This window comes from Marmota flaviventris, unplaced genomic scaffold, assembly GCF_047511675.1.
Source record: "Marmota flaviventris isolate mMarFla1 unplaced genomic scaffold, mMarFla1.hap1 Scaffold_48, whole genome shotgun sequence".
In the NCBI taxonomy this organism is placed as follows: domain Eukaryota; kingdom Metazoa; phylum Chordata; class Mammalia; order Rodentia; family Sciuridae; genus Marmota; species Marmota flaviventris.
In genome coordinates this window covers 2,152,597-2,166,549 of record NW_027288296.1, presented here as the reverse complement: position 1 = coordinate 2,166,549, position 13,953 = coordinate 2,152,597, and the positions used below count along the sequence as shown (strand labels likewise).

General features: G+C 39.5%; 1 pseudogene; it reads right to left on the bottom strand.

Annotated features, from left to right (window-relative positions):
• Positions 1–5,524: 5,524 nt before the first annotated feature.
• Positions 5,525–12,697, bottom strand: LOC139704241 (transcription factor JunD-like; annotated as a pseudogene).
• Positions 12,698–13,953: the final 1,256 nt, after the last annotated feature.

Below are 13,953 nucleotides of genomic sequence, written 5' to 3'. Positions count from 1 at the left end.
TTATGTGTTCTGAGCCTTTCCAATTTGCTTCTTTTTACAATCTTTTCTCTTTTGGCAATGCAACCATTTGTCTTCTGGTTTCATCTTTATTACTCACATTCCCTCAGGATGAGTATTCATTACAATATTTTAAATTAAGACCTGCACTGCCCTCCTAGCTGTGTGCATCAGGGCTCCCCACACAACACGTGTAATTCTTATCACAGGATTTCAGGCAGTTTGTACATGATATTCTATTAAAAACTCAGTTCCACTCAAGGTTGTCACAACCCAGGGATCACAGCTTCCTTCCGGATGATGTCCTGAGATACATTCACACATTCCTGTTAGCAGCAAGTTTCCTCCACAGGCCTGTGTTTCACATCTCATTTGATATAAAAATGCAACAGAAGGCATAAAAAGAAGCAGTTATTTATTTACATTATGGAATGGATTCTAGAGGGATACTAGATAAGCATAAATTATCACACCATAGCCACAATCCCTGCCCTTCTTCAGCCCGGAGGAGGAGGGTGAGGCCAGGAGCTGTCAATCACACAGCTGTTTCTCAGTCACTTCTAAGAATTGCAGACTTTGCTCTTAGAAAACAACAGTGACAACCACCTCCAAGAACTTGTGTGGTTCTCTGCATTTGAAACATTACCATTTGACCAAATATTTCAACAAAATTCCCTCTGAATGGAACCTGGACACCATCACCTACCTAGTGTCCCAGGATGCAGGGACAGATGGCACCCACAGCATGCTCTGCGGGTATCAGGACCCCTGACACTGTGGTGACTGTCTGGCTCACTCTCACTCAAGTCCCCATCAGAGTTCATGGCCCCCCAGATCCCCTCCCACATTCCATCCCAGGCCTTCAGCTGAGGTTGATGGGAACCCCTGACTTCAGTGTGGGCTATGGTAGTTGCTTAGGGGATCACATGTCATAGTTATATCCCCAGGGCCAGGGATGACCAGGACTTGTGCTGGGCCTGTCTGGGAAGAAAAGCTTCTATCAGAGTGACCACATCAGCAGATGGATGCAGATGTAGTCAGTTTCCATCCTCCTCCTCCAGGGTGCAGAGCACCTGAGAGGAATACAACCATGGGAAGATGGGGACAGACTCTGAGGAGAAGGTTGGACCCCCAATCTAACACTCCTTTTGCCTGTCCACAATGAACTCAACCTGCCTGTTAATTAAAACAATCAAAGAAGGCTTGGTGGTTTTCCTAGCCTCAAACATGCCTGGCCTAGGACTGCCCCTCAACAATAAAATTTGTACTGAAAATTAATAATTTCCAACAACATTGTTTTTCTTTTGTTTCTTTTCTTTCTTTCTTTCTTTTTTTGTATATTTTTTTGTGAAGTAGTGCTGGTGTTTTCCTACAAAAATCAAGAAAATCTATTTCTACAATTTTCATGATCTTTTTAGAGAATAGTGAACATAAGCCCTTAGTGAATAAACTAATACGTTATTAAAAAGATGTTTATACATCAATAAAAAATGATTATTTATCACTCTGCTCCATAGGTAGTAATTCTTTGAATACTAAGGAAAATATGTTCTAAACTTATTTTACTACAAATAATCATGAGAAAATTATCTGAGATTTTTTAAAGTCCACCTAACTTCCAATATGCTACCTATAAAATGAGATTACTTTTTTTTCTTACCCAACAAATCACTGGTTGAAATAAATGAAGATAGTCCAAGTAAAGAGGTATACTGATACACATTAAGGGGCAGATAAATTGTGGGTGATATTACTTAGAAACACAGTCCTATTGATCAGATAAATACTAGGCATTTGATGAGACTGAAAATTCCATATTCTTTCTCCATATATTCTTTAATACTTAATCCTTCCCATGTAGATCTTTCATTTCTGAGCTATGGTAGTTACTAACACTATCCTACCAGAAACAGATAACAGGGTCCATGAGTCATTTCTGTCCAGATCAAGTTCCATTATGCTCACAACAATATTTAGTAGAGTTGGGCATGACCAGGGCCAGTCAGGGCCTTCTTTTACATTTCTCAGCCAAGGTTAACAGAAAAGAGGTTCTCATTTTGGTTCCTAGAATGGGAAAGAGAAAATCCTGCATGATTGGCATCTACAGTTCATTTTTTTCACAGTTCTTAAACTACCTGCTCATGGCTAAGCTGAACTGTACAGTAGCTGAAGAAATTATCTTCAAGCACAGATTGGTTCATAATGACAATGTATATCTGCTAAATATTCAATTTGATGAGGTGGAGAGAATCAGAAGATGGACTACAATGGGAAGGGGTAATTGGAAGAAAAGCTGGCTTCCTCAGAAAGAAGGTGCTTTAACCTGTCTTCATTCCCAAATGAGAAAAAAACATTAGTCAAATGTGTTCCTTCCTTTCTCTCTTCTCTATTTTCTTCCTTTCTCATTTTATTGGTTTTTTCCTTCTTATCTCTCACACTCCATCCCTTCATTGATTTCTTTCTAAGAGAAGATGTCTCAGTTTACTCTTCATATTTACTTCTCACAAACTAGTCATTTGGAAAATAAAGCTCTATGGGAGCCATATACATTTATATTATGTATTGTTACTCTGAATTTTTTTTAGTTGAAAAATATATTTTAAGAGTATACACACTCACATAAAACATTAGTGTTTTTTGTTTAATTTAATTTCTTATACAACAAATCATACATGTCCAGGGTCTAGTGAGAAGCCTTACATTGTTTTGCTAGGAATAGAACCAAAAACAAACAAACAAACAAAAATGACAACAGTAATAAAGTCCAAATTATTTTCTATTACATTACTGACTTTTCTGTAATAAGAGCAGTTTATAATAATTTAGAGAAAGTTATTTTATCTTTTCCTGAGAAGTATTCAAACTTTCAAAGGAATTTTCACTGATTTTTTCACCCAAATATCAAAGGATGATTTTGTTCACTGAAAACTTTAAAGAAACAATGCATTTCAAAGACATTTTAAATTCATTCAATGAATAACAACAGACTTTGGGTGTTCAGATAAAGTAAGCATTTTCTATAGAATTTTTTTTTTAATTTTAAAAGAAAAAGGTAATTGGATCATCAGAGTACAGCTTTGCTCCAAATATCTGAATCCACACATTGATGTCAGGATGGCCAAAGCTGGGGAAAAAATGAAATTTTTCTTGAAGAAACTCAAAGCCCTGGCTACCTATTTCTTTGTATTCATGTGTCTTTCAGGCATTGAGGGATTATTCTGGAAGAGGCAGCAGAGTTAATGAATATTGCAGCATTATTCAAAGAGTAGCCACTTATCTGAAAAGACTTTCTGTTATTACTGAGTTTATTCATGGGAAATAGTCATTTTTCTTCTTGGTCATAGATGTGTCAAAAACAGTTTAACAAGTTGAACTTGACAGTTTTTTTCTACCACAGCCTGGTTTATTAGTTTCGCTTGAAATGAAGCATTTTATTGAATTTATTAAAAATATGTCTGTAAACTATTATGTTCTACTCTGTCCTCAGCAGCAAGAGAACTGATGATCTATTTGCTTAACTTTGTTTCTTTCTACAAAACATCTCTAGGCTTCACATTTGGGTTTCCAGCTAAATTCAGCATGATGTTTATGATAGGGCTCCTTTTATTTCCCTATTTCTTAACACTGTAATAGTATCTTATATTCTCCTACTCTACAAATACCTAAATATCTTAGTGTAGTAATTATCCCAATACACACAAACACACACACACACATGAAAAATGTTGATTCCACCTTTCGTGGAACTTAGCTTTTAATTCAGAAGTATTTCATAATCTTCATCCTGCTCTCATGGGGGCTCTGTCACTTCCCTTGACTGATCCTCTTATGTTTCATTTATTTCAAATGTTTTGACATTTATTTCAGGAGAATTATGTCAAGAGTATGAATGACATTACACTCCATTAGCAATAAATTGGATAATATTGGAGAGTTAGAGTGTTAAAATATTTTATCCCATCATTTCATACTTCCATGTAGAAACTCTGATAGAAATTATAGCTACTTTAAGTGTTGTATGGATCAAAAACTTAAGATGTGGACTAAAAATTTTGAGTAAAATACCCAAATTGAAGTCATGGCTGTGTTATTTAATGAAGTTTTAACAAGTGACCACAAAACACTGGACACACACACACACACACACACACACACACACACACGTGTTTAAAGAAAGGAATCTTGGAGGTGTCAGTCCTCTTCTGGGGAAAACAAAAAAATGTTTAAAAAATATTGTTATTGAGGACTAACATTTGTCAAAGCAGGCTAATGTTAAGGTAGGCATTTCTCCTCTAAAGTCTTGAGTGTACTACATTAATTCTCTCAAGGAAGCATTTATCACAAGCCTAACAACTAAGAAAAAAAAAAAACATTATCAGAAGAATTCTCAGCCCAGTTCTACAAGAAATTGAAAAAAGAATGAACACCAATTCGTCTAAAATTATTTTATGAAATAGAAAATAGCAAAACTTTCTAACCTCATTCTATGAAACTAATATCAACCTGATCCAAAAACCAGACAAAGACACATCAAGGAAAGAACATTTCAGGCCAGTATTCCTGATGAACAGAGATGTAATAATTCTCAATAAAATTATGGCAAACAACATACAAAATCATATTAAAAATATTGTACAACATGATCAGTGGGCTTTGTCCCAGGGATGCAGGGTTGGTTAAACACATGGAAATCAATAAACATTTTTTAAGTAAATAGATGTAAAGACAAGAATCAAAAAAAATTATCTCAACAAATGCAGAAAAAGCATTTGACTAAATACATGGTCAAAACACTAGAAAACTATATATAATAGAAAAATATCTTAACACTACAAAAGCTGTTTATGGTAAACACAGGGAAATCTTCTTCTTCTTCTCCTCCTTTTTTTTTTTTTTTTTTTTGAGTAAGGAGATTTTACTGAAAACAGAACCAAAACCGGACAAAGGATTACAAACAGGAATGTGGACTCCTCACAAAACAAAAACAAAAACAAAGAACAAAAAGTGTCCGAAGGACAAAAGGGGGTAGCGAGAGTGAGAAAAAGGGTGATTTTTTTTTCCTTCCCATTTCTTTTAAAAAAGCCAACACAAAGAAACACACGCACACACAACCCTTTGTTCCCGAGTAGAAACATAAATACGGAAGAATCTAAAACTCTGTTCTTCTTTCTTCCAAAGGCAAAAAAAAAAAAAAAATGTAAAAGAAAAGTCAGGCTGAAGGCTGTGCCGCACAGAGCCCCTTCCGCAGCAGTGTGTAGAAGGGGCGGCTAGGCCCTGGGTTTGTGTGACACCTGGCGGCAGCGCGGGGAACAGAGGCAGTACGAGGGGGTGTCATGCGCTCTCCCTCAACCCCCCAGAAGCAGGGGGTCCAGCTTGTCAAGTCCAAGGCGCCCTCTCCAAGTCCTGGGCACCCTCTTGGAGGGGGTCGCCAGGGCAGCACCATACCAACTCCTGGGAGCTCAATCCCCGCCCCCTGCAAGCCCGCCCCTCAAGAGGAGGCGGGCGAGGATGCGCCCTGTGCTTGGGCTCAGTACCAGGGCACCTAGTGCTGGGGTAGAAGCTGGCGGCTGCTGTTGACATGGCTGAGGACTTTCTGCTTGAGCTGCGCCACCTGCTTGGGCAGCAGGCTCCTGGTGGACGCCAGTTCCGTGTTCTGGCTCTTGAGCGCTTCTCTTTCTCCTCCAGGTGAGAGATGCTCCAGCTTGCCCTTGGGGCACTTGGAGGCTGCGATATTGTTGAGCAGCTGCTTGGGCTCAGCCTTTATGAGCTCCTGCATGTCCACGTTGATTGGTGACAGCAGGCTCTCTCCGAAGCTTGGCAAGGTGGGCACCATCTGTGGCTTTCCTTGAGCACAGCTAGGCACAGCGGCCCCAGTAAATCACTGGGAGGCAGCGGCTGTGGGAAGGGAACGGACTAGGAGGAGAAGGCGACAGTGGCAGCATCCCCAGCACCCCGGGCGCCATCCTTGTAGTGGCTCAGGTTTAGGAAGACTGGTGCCAGCTGGGAGGGTGGCGCGGATGCCGTGCCAGAGGGTCCTCCTGCGAGGCCGCAGCAGCAGCCGGGCTGCACCCAGCCAAGCTGGTGCTGCTTGTTCAAATCCTCCAGGGCCTTGACAACGTCCTCGGTGAACTCCTGCTTCTCCCTGGCCACCATCTTGGGTAGAAGAACTGCATGCTCCTCAGCGTGGTTGTGACCAGCCCGTTGGTCTGGATGGTTGGTCAGCGTGGTTGGACCAGCCCCAGGTCGGGCTGGAGAGCAGGCTGTCGTGGCGACTGCTGGGGGTGCAGTCTGCGCAGGGGGGCCAGAGGTGGTGCCACCACCACTTGTTTGCTCAGGCTCAGCGTCAGCTGTCATTCTTCACCACTCTGCCTGCGAGGCTGTTTGGGGCGCCCCAGGGACAAGAGGGACAGGCACGCAAAGTTGCTGCTGCTGCCACTGACGCCATTGCCCAGGCTGCTCAGCGCCTCATCACCTTAGAAGGGTGTTTCCAGCCTCCGCATCACCATTGCGCCCTGTGCGGGAGGACTGTCCATGGCCTCCCTGGGGGCTCGCTCCCCTCCCCTGCCCATTCAGCCCTGTGCCCACCCAGGCAGTGGCCGCTGCACCTGGGCCTTCTGTGGCGGCTCCTCGGAAACATTATTCTTAAGGGAGAAAAAATTAAAGCATTTCCTCTAAAATTAAAAAAAAGGCAAAGGATGCCTTTTTTTTTTTTTTGCCACTTCAATTCAACATCATCCTTGAAGCTCTATCCAAAACCTATGTTTCTATTCATTTATCTTTATTAAATAAATGAATAGATAAATGAATAGAAACATAGGAAATCAAACTATCACTATTTACAAATGACATGATTCTATATTTACAAAATCCAAAAAAATTCACTTGAAAACGTTCTTGTCTAATAAATTCAGCAAAATAGCCGAATATAAAATAAACATCCATAAACCAAATAAATTTCTATATTCAAGCAATGAATTCAGTGTAATAAAAATTAGGAAAACCACCCCATTAACAATGGCCTCAAAAAAAGAAAAAGAAAGAATAAAATAAAATACTTCTGAATCAATCTAAAAAAGAGGTAAAAATACCTCTACAATGAGAACCACAGAACACTAAAGATAGAAATTGAAGATCTCCCATGCTCTTGGTAGGAAGAATGATCATAGTCAAAACGGCAATACTAACAAAATACTTATACAGATTCAGTGCAATTCCTTTTAAAAGTCCAATGACACTCTTCATAAAACTAGAAAAAGCAATCGTGAAATTCATTTAAAAAAATAGGAGAGCCACAATAGTCCTTCTCAATAAGCAATTCTCAACAAAATGATTGAATCAATAGACATCATAATACTAGACCTTAAACTATACTACAGAGAAATAATTAAAAAAGAAAGAAAGAAAGAAAAAGGAAACCCCATATCAAAAGGCATATAGACCAATCCATACTAGACAAAGGTGACCAAAACATAAATTGGAGAAAAGATAGCCTCTTCAACAATTGGTGCTGGGAAAACTGGAAATCCATATGTAGAAAGATGAAATATCCTGCTGTACAACACAAGCAGATGAAGTTGCTATTTTTTCAATCTAAAATAGAAAAAAAAGAAAGAAGAGCATAAGTTTGTGAGCAAAATATACAAAGAAAACACAAAAGAAACACTTTACAACATTGCTTTAGGAAATGTTCCTTTGGTTATGACATTAAAAGGACAGGGAAGTGAACCATAAGCAGACAAGTATAATTCCATTAAACCAAAAGCTTCTGCACAGCACAGTAAAGCATGAATAGGGAAAAGATTCAACTGTTGGAATGAGAGAAATTACTTACACATCACCTGAGAAGAGTATAAAATCTGAAACACAAAATAATCTCTATGAAAAATCATTAAGTGAGCTGGGTACAGTGGGACATACCTTGAATACCAGTGGTTTGAGAAGCTGAGGTGGGAGGAACACAAGTTAAAAACCAGCCTCATCAAGTTAGCCAGACGCTAAGCAACTGAATGAGACCATGTGTCTAAATTTATATATATATATATATATATATATATATATATATATATATATATATATATATATATATATATATATAGAGAGAGAGAGAGAGAGAGAGAGAGAGAGAGAGAGAGAGAGAAGCATGTTGTTTGCAAAGAAATGTAGCTAAGAGAGAGTTGAGTACAATGTGACCATGTCTTATTCACCAGTAAGTAAAAAAAGGGAGCATGATGAAACCCGGGGAGACCACACCTTAATGTTCAACCAGAATTAGATTCAAATACAGAAAGAAGACAGCTTTGTCACCCAAGGTACTTCACTGTGTTAACCCACCTCTCCAGCTGAGAATATGAAGGGAAAGGAAAAGTAGGGTGATCCACAGTCATTTTTCTTCCATTTCTTTCAAACTCATTAACAAACTAGCTGGAGAAATTGTTCACAGTTATCAAGTTGTAGTAAAAACAATTGCATTGGTTCTGTGTAACATTCACTGCTTTGGTATTAATGAACACAACATGGATATGTAAGCTCTCCAATGTGACTTGCTCATAAGTTTCCATATAGAATTGATATGGCATACACAAAGATGAATGTTAGAAGTCTTGATAAAAATTTAAAATTCTGTAATAAGGACAATTAAAAGAAAGACAAAATTTACCATGACATGTGAAGAGATCACAGAAGAAAGATATAGATTTCTGTGACATGATGTCAATTGTAGAGGTCACCTGATTTTATGCAGGGAGTCAAAGTTTTCATTTTGCATTGGGCCTGACAAATTACACAAGTTTCCCTAAAAATACCAGTAAAAATGTGTATATTTCCCTGGATAAAATGATGATTCTAGGATCTGGTAAGATAAATTTAAAAATGAACCTGAATATAGTAGGAGAAAAAGAAGGAAGAGTAAGAGGAGAGTCTCCCAAGATGTCCCACATGTGGATTCCTGACAAATGACATGAGAATTAAAGTAAAAGATCCTGAAAGAGTGAAAGCTGGAAAAATATGAGCAATAAAATAAAAACCATTATCAGTAAATTATAAGTGAAAGCAACAAATGAATATATATTTACTGATAAAACATAATTGACTTCATTGATAATAAGTGATGGGAACAGACAAATATTTCATATAGAAGAGTTCAAAACAATGCAGGAGAATAGCATCCCCTCCTGCATGTGGAGTTTAGTATCCTTGTCTTTTATGGGTGGGCAGATTCAGTGACTTGATTGCAACAAATAGTGAAGGAATAAGGAAAATATTACATTCCCAAAGGATGAAGCTGGCACAAACTACCTTGACAATGGATGGAATGTAGCGCTTCAAATATTTCAGTGACCATCAGATAAGCTCTTTATACTTTGAGAACAAGGCATTTCAAATGCATACTATTCCTTCCAAAATTATTTAATAAGTTCTCTTTATAGGTGACTAACAATAACCATTTTCACAAGCAGGAAACAAAACAAAAGTATACTCTCTCCCTCAGTGTTGAGTGCCTACCTTTCAGTGATCAAATAGAATAATTAGTTTTAATTTATTTTTAATTAACAAACATTTATTGCACATGTTAATGGAATTGAACATAATATTTCCAATGCAAGGCACACAGTTATCATATCTAATTATCCATCTTCTACTTTCATCCCTTGCCCTGCCCCAGCACCCTTCCTACTCTCCAGAAATCACTATGGGGCTTCTATATTACTTCTAAAAAATCAACTCTAGGGTGTAGGTGGAAAACATGGTAATAGAAAAAAAAAATTCTGCAGCCACAAACATTTGCAGAAATAAACTCTTCCTACATCTCAGAGGCCATTAATGTTAACACCTGGCTGAGTCTCCCTTTATCTCATTGTACACAATCAGAAAAATGATCTCCAGCTATTACCTTCACTATGCTGACCTTAATTTTTCCATAAATCTTCCATTTGGCTTCCCACCACCTGAGGACAGGGGCTCCACTGAAATCATCAGAAACCACTATGGCACCAAATCACAAGGTCCCTCCTTTATCACCCTGTAGTTCACTTTTTAGTGGCTTTTAGAACAAAAGGTTCTGCCTTTCTTTTTTAAATCATCTTCTCCAGAAATCCATGTCATTAAATTTCCCTGGTTTTCTATCTCCTTAACTGGATGCCCTCACTCTCTGTCTCCTTCATATAATTTTCTTCACCAATGCTAAATATAGGAGTGTCCCCAGCTCAGAGAAATGCTCCCTCTACTTCTATATCTTCACCCACACCTAGGGTCATGCTCAACCTCATTGCAGTATTTTGCACATTCCCACACCTTCCAAATATTCATTTTCTTCCCAGTCCTCTCCTCTCACATTCAAACATGTTCATGTGGAAATCAAGGAGAAATCACAAACATCAACACAAAAGCCTTCTTTGAGACTAGCCTCATGTGGTTTTTCTGCTCCATACAGGATTGGGTATCAGTAACTACCCTAGAGTGCTCAAGTCAAAAATTCAGCAATTGTCCTTGATCCTTTCACCATTACACTCACACCAATCCATCCCCAAACCTGCTTATACTAAAGACAATATTATAAGCATATATGTGTGAAAGAGTGATACATGTACTCCAAATTATTGCTTTATAAGTATATAATTATATGTACATTAAATGTCTATAAAATATATAATTATAAATAAATAAATCAGTTTAAGCCACTTTTATTCCTGTTACCAAGTCATGCCATCATATCATATAATACATATTCTATGGATAATCATATCCATGGGGACAAGTTCTGCTAAATAGGCACAAATCCTCCCCATATTGAGGGACTTAAAAGATGCTTTTGCCAAAAAACACTGAATATTTACTTAGGCCTAGAGATGCCCAATGGACAACTACAAGTGAGATAACACTTGGCATCTCTGAGATATATTTATTCTATTTAATGGCTTATAATATCCACAGCATAGAAAAGAGAAAAAAATACCTGCAATATTAGTAAGAACTCCTGAAACATCCCAGGAACAACAGGTGTAGAAAGAGGCCATGACTGAATTGAAACTCTTATTCCACTTCTGAATAAATTTTGAAAAAAAAATATATATATATGTGTGTGTGTGTGTGTATATATATATATATATATATATATACACACACACACACACACACTTATATACACACACATACACACACATACATACACTGGATAGTTAGTGTACTCCCTTTCATAGCTGGATGATTAATTTCATACATACAATTAATGAATATTTGTAAGAAACAAAATTAAAAATCTGATTATAAAACAAATACTGAAGGGCTTTCTAGAATGTTTCTTAACCAAGCCAGCCAATAAGTAGGCAGATACTTTGGTGGACACTAGGAAAAAAAAGTCAAAAGTAGAGTTCTGACGCCGTCTAGTGTCTCATTAGGAGTTAGCACTTCTAACAATGGGAAAGTACACACATTAAGAAGAACAGTAAGTACAAGTAGGGATGAGACAGGAATTCTTGAAACCTCAGAGAGGGGTGGGGAGATGCAACTCGAGAAGCCAGCAAGGGATGGATCCTTAAGGAGGCCTTTATCTCACAGGTAGAAAAGGATTGGGGCAGATAAGTGACATGGTGAGGGGTGTGTTTTAGAATAATTGAGAAGGTAAAACATTGCCATGGATGGTAACATTAGATCAGATGCCTAAAGGGTGTCAGTACTTCATGTCCCTTTAGTGCCTGAATTTTTGCTTCAGACCAGGGTAAATGGTCTGAAGCAAGAATGAGAGCAGAGATTCCCTGCTGTTTTGAACATATCTGTGTCCTCTTTGCCTAGAACAGAGCCTGGTACTATAGTTTTATTTTAAAATGCGAGGGGTTATGTTTCCATATATAAAACTAAATGAAGGCTGTGGTTTTTCATAGATGTAGAGTGTTCCCCTATTACACATAGGCATTGGGTTCAAGCTTAACCATCACATAAAAATAAAATAAATGTATTGTGTCCACCCACAACTAAGAAATAAATGTTTCAAAGAAAAAAAACCTAAATGATAATACTGTCAAAATAGATGCCCTGCCCCATCCACGCCAAACTGCATTTCAGAGAATCATGAAGCTGGACCAGCCTGAGAGGAAGGCATCACATCGTGTTCTACTTTACAGATTTAGGGAGTTTTCCAAAGTCGCCCTGGGAAAGGGTTAAGGCCTTCTCCCCCATCTATGTTTTTTTTCACTGCCTAGGTGCTAGAAAACACTTCCTGTGCCTGAGTGAGTGAGTGAAGTGGGCTGTGCTATCAAAACTAAGCTCCAGCAAGTTATGGCTGAATCACAGGCTTACCCTCTCTGGACCTCAAGGTCTCAGTATGTACACAGCAGGCACTAAGAGAAGTCTCTGTGAACATGCCAGTAAAATTATTGTTCCCCAAAAACAAAGTGTCTCAGGTGATATCCCCAGGACCTCTTCCAGAAACCCCATGGAACCCAATCAACCTGAAATATAAAAAAGTGCACAGCATCCCATGAGAGGGAGGAACCAAGAAAGGCTGTGCTGTGGCATCTTCAGCCTCCCTCCATTGCCTCAGTGTGTAAGAGGGAAAACTGAGACCCCCAATGGAACAGACCCTGAGGTCACATTTCTATCTCAGAGCCCAAAGATCCTGCTTCCCCACTGGCTCCACAGTGTCTCCTGACAGAATTTCCAGATGCCTCACCTGACTCCAGTTGCCTCCTGTGGACACACGTACCATGCCCTCTGCTCCTGCACCACTGCGCCTCCTGGTTCCTAGGCTGTGCTCACCTAAGGAGTGCTGGATGGGGGTGCTGCCTCCCACATGCTTCCCCTGTCTCCTCCCCACCCACTGTTGGGTGGGCTCCACTCACTCAGCCTGACTCTGCCTCACCAGCTCTGCCCAACATTCAAGCCCCACTAGGTCCTCTCCACTTTATTTAAATGGGCTCCACCCAACATCTTGCCTCTTACCTGCTCTCTTATGTAGAGCCACATCCACTCCATCCACTTGATCCTCTGCATTCTGTCCACGTGGCTCAGCCTCCACTGACATATTTAACACTCTTGGATTGCAGGGTTTTCCCTTCAGTTCTGGAATATTTGCAGTCTGGCTTGGCCCAATTCCACCAATATCCAATAACAAAAAATGGCTCTGCTCTTCTTCATTAGCCATACATTTCCATCAAGTTCACTCCTACGGCAGCCTCCCTGTGTCACCTGGCCTCTCTACTGCTCCTTGAAAACTCTATCTGAAATGAAAAAACGGGATCTTGCAGAGATGCCCATGGTTGTGACATCACTGAGTCTAAGGGACAATTACCTTTGGGCTCTGGTCACCTTTGAACCCCACATCTTTAATGTTTGACCTTGAACAACTCTGCTAACCTAAGTCAGAGTATCTCCGTTTACAAAATTCAGCTGATGATAATACTTTATTTACATAAACGTGAGCACTTTTCAACACTATCTGTGTATTATGGATGCAGAAGAGGCACTGGCAAGCAACTAGCAAGGTCCATGCCCTATATGTGAAAGAGCCCAGCCAGAATTAAAAAAGCATGTTTGCAAAGGATATGGCCTTCTGCTCTTTAGCTCTGTGGCCTTAAGCACCTTCTCTTACCCTTTCAGCACAGGATGGGCACAGCTACTTGGCAGGCAAGAGTCATCTGTGATCTCTTCTCCAGCCAGCTGGGGCATCTCAGATGGGGGAGCATAAGTGTCTGACAATGGCCATCTTTCTCAAGGTTGAGTCTCAGAAGAAAAGCCTCTTTATAATGACTTATGTATAACTATTGTTTACTCTGACAGCCTGACTCAATGCTGTAGAGATAGGGCAGCAGTTGGGGACTTGGGTTTCAAGCTGCAGAAACTAAACTGGGTGCTTTTAAAAAAATGCTCTAGATGACACTGGGGAGGTCAAGGGAACCTGATGGCAAAACTCAATAAAACCAGGAGCTGGGTTTTGCCAGATGATCTCAGTGCCCCAAACCCCTT